The sequence below is a fragment of the Octodon degus genome, unplaced genomic scaffold (genome assembly GCF_000260255.1).
Source record: "Octodon degus isolate 3935 unplaced genomic scaffold, OctDeg1.0 scaffold00195, whole genome shotgun sequence".
Classification (NCBI taxonomy): Eukaryota; Metazoa; Chordata; class Mammalia; order Rodentia; family Octodontidae; genus Octodon; species Octodon degus.
In genome coordinates, this window is record NW_004524771.1 from 318,374 (window position 1) to 327,116 (window position 8,743).

Below are 8,743 nucleotides of genomic sequence, written 5' to 3' on the forward strand. Positions count from 1 at the left end.
AGAAGGAGGACATCCATCTACATCACAAATTTAATTGATGGGAAAGAATAGTGAATGGCAAAAGTCACAGCCTAATCATCTTCATATATTAATTATGCAATCAATTAGTAACTGGGGCCTTGCTTAAAAGGAAGGCCCTAGAGTCAAAGTTGGTTCATGTTGAAGGCCTCTTCCATACCAGCTGGCTTCTTAGCCCAGGGCAAGTTATTTCAGCTCTTAAATCACTGTTGTTTCCATATATGTAAAATAAAGATGAAGATAGTGGTGCTCATGGGATTACTAGGCACATGCAAAATGCTTCAGCCAGACCCTGGCACATAAAGAGATCTCTCTAAATGTTAATGTGTTGTGTACCATTACAGTTCCAATACTACAGCAGCTTCCCAGGCAGGGCTGGTTGCACCTGTGGCCTGAGTGGCTTCACTCATGTTGTTTGGCAACTTGGACTCCTGATTCAGCCAGCTCTCATACATTCTACAGTGATTTCACAGCAGAATTTTACTTTATTGATAGTTTCACAGGGTGGTAGGGAAGACGGTTTTGTTTGCATGTATCAAGCAGTACTTCCTCCCTCTCAATCCTTATTGGAAGTGTTTTTCTCCTCTGCAGTCAGTCACCCACTCCCCATGCAGCCTTTATAGATCCTTTCTGGTCTTGAACAACTTCATCCAGCTTGCCCACTCAGCAAAGCCAAAGCCCAGCATCTAGCTTGTGGCTCCTTCCTTAAAATGTAGTTAAGCCTAGTGCAGTGGTGCATACCTGTGATTCCAGGTGCTCAGGAGGCTGGGGCATGAGGATCATGGATTTGAGGCCAGCCTGGGCAATTTAAGGAGTTAATGAGACCCTGTTTCAAAACTTTAAAAAATAGCAGGAGATTTTTCTGAGTGAAAGAATATCCTAGGGTTTGATCCCTGGTTCTGCTACATTAAAAAAAAAAAAAAAAAAAAAAAAAAAAAAAAAAAAAAAAAAAAAAAGTTCAGCCATCATCTATGGCTCTTGGGAATTGGGTTGAGGCAGAGACCCTCCCATCTCTAGACCAATAAAGACATAGCTATAAGTCATTCTTCATATTGCTCTGTAAGAAAAGCTTAATTTTATATGCTGAGCTGTGAAAGGCTCAAGTCAACAACTTCTGTGGATAACCCACTACTATTGTGGACTGCTGGACTGTGTTGGATTGTTTTGCTGAATTTCACGCACCTATAGTATTTAGATGCCATTGGAATACCCATTTCTGACAGGACTAAACAAAAAAAAGGGATACAAAGGAAGAACTATTTTATATCTCTATATGCAGAATAGTTAGGATAGATATACAGCTACTTTCACTTAATTCAATGAGAAGAAAAATTTGTACTAATAACGTTTGGACAGGATATCCTGTCTGCATCTTGTACTATGGATAACCACTAAGAAGATAACAATGTACAATGTATTAATTATTGAAACTGTCCTATTAATCAGTTTTGAAACTGTCTTATTGCTACTTCCTTCTCAATAAAATTTTAAAAAAGCTTAATTTTGACATACAGGCCTAGTCAGTTCAAATCTAGGGAACCTCCATTCCTTCTTTCTCCTGATTTGCTGTTACAGACCTAGCTTCCTTGTTTTAGCCTGGAAAACATAACAATCAAATCGCAGGTTTTCCTGTAACATGAGAAGGCACACTGCTGAATCAGACTATTCCATAGACAAAGAGGTAGTACAATAAATGGCAGTGACTCCAGTACTGACCATCACACCCAGGTAACAGTTCTTTGTGGTGTACTGCTATGATGATTGCCAGAAATAATATCAGATTCAGAGAAGTTGTCTCACTGATGAGTTGCCCACTGTAAGTTGACCCTGCTCAAAGTACTCTCCAGGCATCTTCTTGTTTCACCTTCACAATAACTTTCTAAGTGGAATCCTCTTCTGCATCGACTCCCTGCTACTGAGGAGGGTCCTAGAACTCAGAGAGGCTGATTATAACATACCATCACCCAGCTGGAGAGTGATGTAAGACTTCGTCTGAATATCCTCGGAGCTTGGCTTTCCTCCCTCTCCATAAATAGGAGTTGGGTCCCCTAAATAGTTCCTAGAAGTATTGATTTTTCTTTTTCTTTTCTAGAGAACAGATTGCTGCTTGCTTTTGGTTATAAAATCTAAACTGTTTCTAATTCTTGTCAACTGTTCTTTTTCTCCCCTAACTCCTTCTGACCACTTAATTCATGTCCATTCCTCATAACCAACTTTCCCTTCTACTAGGTGGTTTTTTTTTAGTTATGTTTTATTAACTTAATACAGATCTATAATAAAGTTTTTTTTCTTCCCATAATTTTATTGATAAACAAATAGCACTGAAACAGTTTCAAATCAAATTGGTAGGACAGTTTCAATAATTAATGCATTGCATACATGCTTCCTAGTGGTTAATTGCTGTACAAGATGGGGACATGATATCCTATTTACAAACACCATTAGAACAAATCCCTCTATTCATTAAGAGAATGTAACTATATATCTATCCTAACCACTTTGAATACACAGATACAAAATGGACATTCATCTGTATACCCTTTTTTTGTTAAGTTATTTGAATTTAACAGGGGTTATTTGAATATTATAGGGGTGTAAACTCAGCAAAATATTCTAAGAGTCCAGTAGTCCATAATAGTATTGGGTCTTCCACTTGACTGGCAATGTCAGAAATTGTTGACCTGAGTTCCCTACAGCTCAACATAACAGCATGACTTTACTTCTTATATTTCATTTTTATACTTTTCTGCTGGATGGTTAAGACCAAGGTAAAGCAGGACCTATGTAACAAGATTTGTAGCTTTTGGGTCTGATAAGGTCAGTGAAATCCCCTCAGGATTTATCCTGAGATCGTGTACCTCAGATTGTAGAACCTCTGTCAGTGTCACCCATGCGGATGAGTCTCTACTAGGTGTTGAACAGATGTGAGATGGGAGAGAAGATGGAGGGGTGGAGGAGCAGAACTCTTAGCTTGACCCTGCAGTGGTCATGTGTGTTTTTGTTTTTGTTTTTCTTTCTTTCTTTTCTGAGCATTTATTACAAGATCCCAACAGTGTTTTATTTTTTCTTCTCAATATCCTGCTCTGCGGCTTCCTTGGCTCTCTTCGCCCGGATGCCAAAGAGCCGGGCGTTGGCACGGGCCATGCGCAGACTGGCGAATGCCTTAAAGTTCTTTTCCTCCTCTGTGATGACCCTGGCCTTCTCCTTCTTGTAGACATTCCTGATGGGGATCACAGGTCCTGTCAGCTGGGCGGCCAACTTGAGTTCTTCAGCAGAGCTGTCTCCCTTTGGGGGGCTGATGGCTTCCTGGGGAAGAGGATGAGCTTGGAGCGGTGCTCTTTCAGCCGCCACACATTGGCCTGCAGGGACTCGGTGGGTTTGTTCCGCCGCCTTGGGTCCACCGAGATGCCAATGGTCCGGGCCACCTTCTTGTGAATACCGGCCACTTGCAGCTCCTCCACACTGAAGCCCCTGCCGGCTCGGACCTTGGTGTGGTAGCGCACCGTGAGGCAGCGCACAGTGGGCCAGATGGGCCCGGATGCGGGGCGCGGGGCCATGCGGCACTCTTTGGTCTGCCGGGCCTTGTGCCTGAGGATCTTCCGAGCTGGCTGACTGAACCACATAGCCGCACGCTGCTGCCAGTCCTTGTGGAAGTGGGCTTCACAATCATGCCATTCCGGCTGGGCGCCATGACTGCCTCTTAGGCCTCAGATCGGTGGAACCAAAAGGCGGTCATGTGGTTTTGTCTCCTTGACTTTAGTCTCTGCCGCTAAATGAGGGGAACCAGACCATCCCACAGATCACATCCAGTAGTTATATCACTTTTTATCATATGGTGTTGACCAAAATATGTTCAGTGTGTTAAACTGAGCAAAGGATGGACTATAGTGATTAAGCAATGGCGTGGACACAGAGGAATCATCTCCGCAAATATGTAAAGAATATCTGCCAGCAGCTTAAGCTACTGAGCCTTTATTCAGTAAGCATTCATTATGCCCTACTACATGCTGATCATGAGAACCAGGCTCTGGGGGCACAGAGAAGATGAGACATGCCCCGGTCCAGGAACCCGCAGAACAGCACTAGAGCCTTCTGTGATAGGTGAAGGACAATGATGAACAAAGGTCATACTTATTTTTCTCCCTGCCATCTGTTCTTTTTCACTCATCTGAAACAAGAATGAATGAGAAGAAATGGCATGAGCCAGTCTGACTCTGGGAATTCATTTCTGGACTTTGGAGCAGCTATATTTTATTGTGCAGCCTTTCTTATTTATTTGGTCATTATGCTTCTAATTTGTATCCCTTCAGAGGGTCCAAAATCAGCTTAAAGAGCAGCAATTAAGATTTTACATTGAAGGTTACATATCTAATGTTTGCCCATAAATAATTTTATAATGAGGGAACTAGGAGCAGTTCCCAGTCCCCAGGCAGTGATCATGTGCTTTTAAAGAATCTAAGAGGTTTCTGTTTGTATTCGCGATTAATGAAGCGTCCTCATGCCAGCTCACATCTCGCTCATCATTGCCATCCTGCAGATGAGTCATGCTGAGAGTAAATGAAAGCAGTCCAAGCATCAAATGCTACAGGGTGCTTCAGCGGAGCAGTGAAGTTTCAATTTTATGATAGATCAGGGAAGACAGAAAACGGGGATTCTTAAAAACCATAAACTAGCAAGAACTGAGAAACTTTAAAAGTAGTGTGGCCCAAGTAACCTGAGCCTCGGTTGCCTTCACTATTAAAGGGGTGACAGAGCTTTTCCTGGTATTGGAAGGAAGAGAAGTACTTAAAAATGCTCACTGGCATCAACAAATGTCTACTCTCTTCCCCTCTTTCGTTTAGTATGCCTGGAAGCTCAGTTTTTTGAATGCCACAAATATACACAGTGGGTGGCTCACTGTTGACTTTGTTTCTTGAGTTAGGAGGTTAATTAAATCTGATTCCTTATACACACACACACACACACACACACACACACACACCCCATCACATATTTTCTGGATTATTTTCAAAATCACATTATTGCTATCTCAACATTTGTCAGACACCAGTGGATCTCCTGGCGATTTGCATTTTCTTCCTTCATTTCCTTCCACATATCCTGTCCCTGGGAAGAGATGCTCCACCTGACTGATAATGGGCCTCCAACCCAAATCACACAAGGCAGCATTCTTATCTGTCACCACAAACTGAACTTACCTTCAAATGACTCTTTTTCTCTTTCTTAATTTATTTTTTTGGTGTAGGGTCTCACTATGCAGCTTAGACTCAGTGATCCTCCTGTCTCAGTCTCCCCAGTGCTGTGATTACAGGCATGCACCACCCTACCTGGTTTCAGTGGCTGGCTTGGCACAGGCCTGGCATGGCTTGTGGTACCAGGGATCAAACCTGGGTCCTTTGCTTGCCAGGCAGGCACTTAGACCACCCAGCTGTCTCTCCAACCCCAAATGGCTCTTAAGCAGTAATATAACTCATTGTTTATTGGAGCCATTCAAATTATATCTTGAAATAGCATATATATATTTGGCTGCTCAAGAATAATTGCTGGTTTGTATTTTGCCCTTAAAATGCTGACTTCTAGTTATTTATATTTGCTTTGCTTATTTTCTGTTTTGTTCTACAGTGTAGCATACTAAGTGCCTGGAACTATAGGGAGACAATAAATGTTTTTTGAACAAAGAAATGAATATGGTTCCTCAAGGTCAGGACCTAGCTTAAAGACAGCAGGCTATGAGAGTGGTCAATGTCCTTTTGGTCAGTTTGCCATAGCTGTTATCCACAAGAGATAGTTTCAGAACTGGACCTACAGTGCCTGGATCTATGTACAGGGAGGTCAGTGAGGTGGGTACTGATCAGGTCTGTGGCTCCACAAAAGCTAGAACTGAGCAAGGTGCAAATCACCTGAAATAAAGGTGTCTTGAGGCCACTGCAGAGCCAGAAGGTTGAGCAAGAGGCTGGACTTTAGGAACAGCAGTTGCTAGGACATTCAAAGCCCTTGCTTTGGGTCAGACATTGTTCTAAGCAATTTGCAAGCAAGAAATCATTAAGACCTCTTGTCTCAGTTACTTTTATCTCATTGCTAGGACAAATACCCAACACTCAATATTAGGAAAGGAAAGGTTTATTTAGCTCACAGTTACTGGAGGTTTCAGTCCATACTCACCTGGCTCCAAGGCAGAGCAGCACATGGCAGAGGGTAACCTTTTATGGCAGCAAAGAGCAGAGAGCAAAATGGAGGAGTAACAGCAGCTCAGCAACTCGTTTCTCTTCCCTCCTTACATTGAAATGCAAATTACCTACTCCAGGGCAGGTGCAGCATCCACACCCCCAGTAATCAATCACATTGCCATTCAAATATTGTAGGTGCGTGAATTCAGCAAAATAACCCAATATAGTCCAATAGTCCATAATAGTAGTGGGTTATCAACAGAACTGGCAATTATCAGAAGTTGTTGACTTGAGCCTTTTACAGCTCAGCATATTAATGTAGCTTTACTTTTTATACCTCATTTTTATACTTTTCTGCTGGATGGTTAAGACCAAGATAAAGCAAGACCTATATAACAAGAAATGTAACTTTTGTATCTGACAAGGTCAGTCAAATCCCCTCAGGATTTACCCTGAAACCCTGTACAGCAGTTTGTAGATCTTTTGTCAGTGTTAGCCATGTGGATGAGTCACAGCCATTGCTTGATCAATTTGCTTTTTGTAGTGAAGAAAAAATAAATATATATATATATATATATATGTATATACAAAATAGGATAGATACGCAGCTACTTTCTCTTAGTTCAATGAAAAGATTTATACTAATAATGTTTAGACCAGATAGCATGTCTGCATCTTGTACTCTGAATAACTACTACAAAGACAATAATATGCAATGTATTAATTATTGTAACTGTCCTACTAATCTGTTTTGAAACTGTCTCATTGCTATTTCTTTCTCAATAAAATTCATTTAAAAAAATAATCACAAACTGCAGAAGCCCCCCCCCCCCGTGACTTCATGGGGTGGACACTTATAATTCACCATAGCATCTCCCAACAATCCTTGGAGCTGGGCACTATTGTCAGCATCTTAGAGGCCACATAGGCCATATAGCACTGGGGACAGTCACGAATCTGATGTGCAGTGAAGAAGTGGCAGAGCCAGGACCCAGACTGAGTGGTCTGGATCCAGAGTAGAAAAGTTTGATCCCTGAACCATGTGTTCAAGTAGTCTAGAAGCAGAGGCCAGATTCTGCTGTGAAAGATGGAGCTGAGGGCTGTGGAGAAGAGGAGCAGAAGCTAGCAAGTCCTTTATGTACTTGTCTTGTGAGCACTGTGAGACTCCAGGGAAGACTAAGGGAAATATAGCATAGAATGAGAGAAGTGACACCTACTTACAATGCCACAGAGCCCTTGGGCAATTGCACACTTGGTAGGTGTGTTTTAGTCTATTTTCTGTTACTACAGTGACACACCTGAGGCTGAGTAACTTACAAAGAAGAGAGGTTTATTTAGCTCACAGTTTTAGTGTCTGGAGGTCTGAAATGCATAACAGCTCCAGCAAGGAACCACACAACCACATCATATGGCAGATGGCATTCTGGTGGGAGCATGTAAGAGAGGGAAAGATCACACAGTGAGAAAGGAAAGCCAGAAGGAGAGGAGGAGCTGATCTTGCTCTTTTTATAATAACCCTCTCATGAGAACCAGGGTCTCATGAGAACTACATTAGTTCCTTCTAAACACCAATGACCTGATTATTTCCCAGTAAGTTACACTTCTTAAAGGTTCCATACTATCTCCCAATACCTCTGCACCAAGGACCAAGCTCCCAACATAAGAACCCTTGGGGGATATACTCAAACCATAGCAGTGTGTGATGTGTGTGTGTGCGCACACGACCGTGCACATGTGTGCTGGTGTATGTGTAAATGTGTCTTCACACATGAGTGAGGCAGTACATGGTACATGGACCAAAAATTGAGAATCCTGTTTCTGGGATCAGGCAGACTGTGCTTGCTACCCCAATGTACCCTCAGTGCTCTATGCAAGATTGATTATTTTGATGTTTATTTAGTAATCATCCAATCCTTTCATATATGCCATTTAAAAAATTTTAAATTTAATAACAATCCTAATCTACATGTACATTAGATGTTAATAAAGTTCAGCCCATTTAATAAGCAGGTATTTCTTTCTTAAGTCTTGAGATTATAATTTGGGACAATAAAGTTTAAGAGTATGAGTCTCATGAATTTTCTCAGCCTTGGAATTATATAAGGAGTCTATACATTTCATGGTATGATTTAGCAGGTAAAATAAGTGCACTTAATCCTTTTCTACATAGTTGCTTTCAACCATGGTTGAAAAGGTCATAGAGATGATCTGGGTGACACCTCTATGCTATTAAAAGGACAATATAAATAAAGTCAATGAACTTTTTAGTTCTAGTAAAATTAGGTGGTGCTAGCAGTTTTACAGTGTGTTGAACAAATCTACTTTGTGAAAGATAAAGGATGGAAAATGGTTGCTTTGTATAAATAGCTGGTAGAAGCATAGCTGTGGACCAACAGTACTGTACAGACATTTCCTGTGCATGCTGGTGTATGCAGCATTGTAGGTAAAAGTAAAGGATTTAGGTTATCTCATCTAATACCCAGAAAATGAAAAATGTCATTTAAGTTGGAGGGAGATAGAAGTTTGGGGACCTTTGCCTTCCTGTATGAATATATATA

At 41.4% G+C, this 8,743-nt stretch overlaps 1 protein-coding gene and 1 pseudogene across 2 annotated transcripts in view; one reads left to right on the top strand and one right to left on the bottom strand.

Annotated features, from left to right (window-relative positions):
* Positions 1-8,743, top strand: part of Iqck (IQ motif containing K) — a 145,040-nt gene that overhangs the window by 17,359 nt on the left and 118,938 nt on the right. The gene's annotated exons all lie outside the window — the stretch shown is intronic.
* Positions 3,076-3,709, bottom strand: LOC105743962 (annotated as a pseudogene).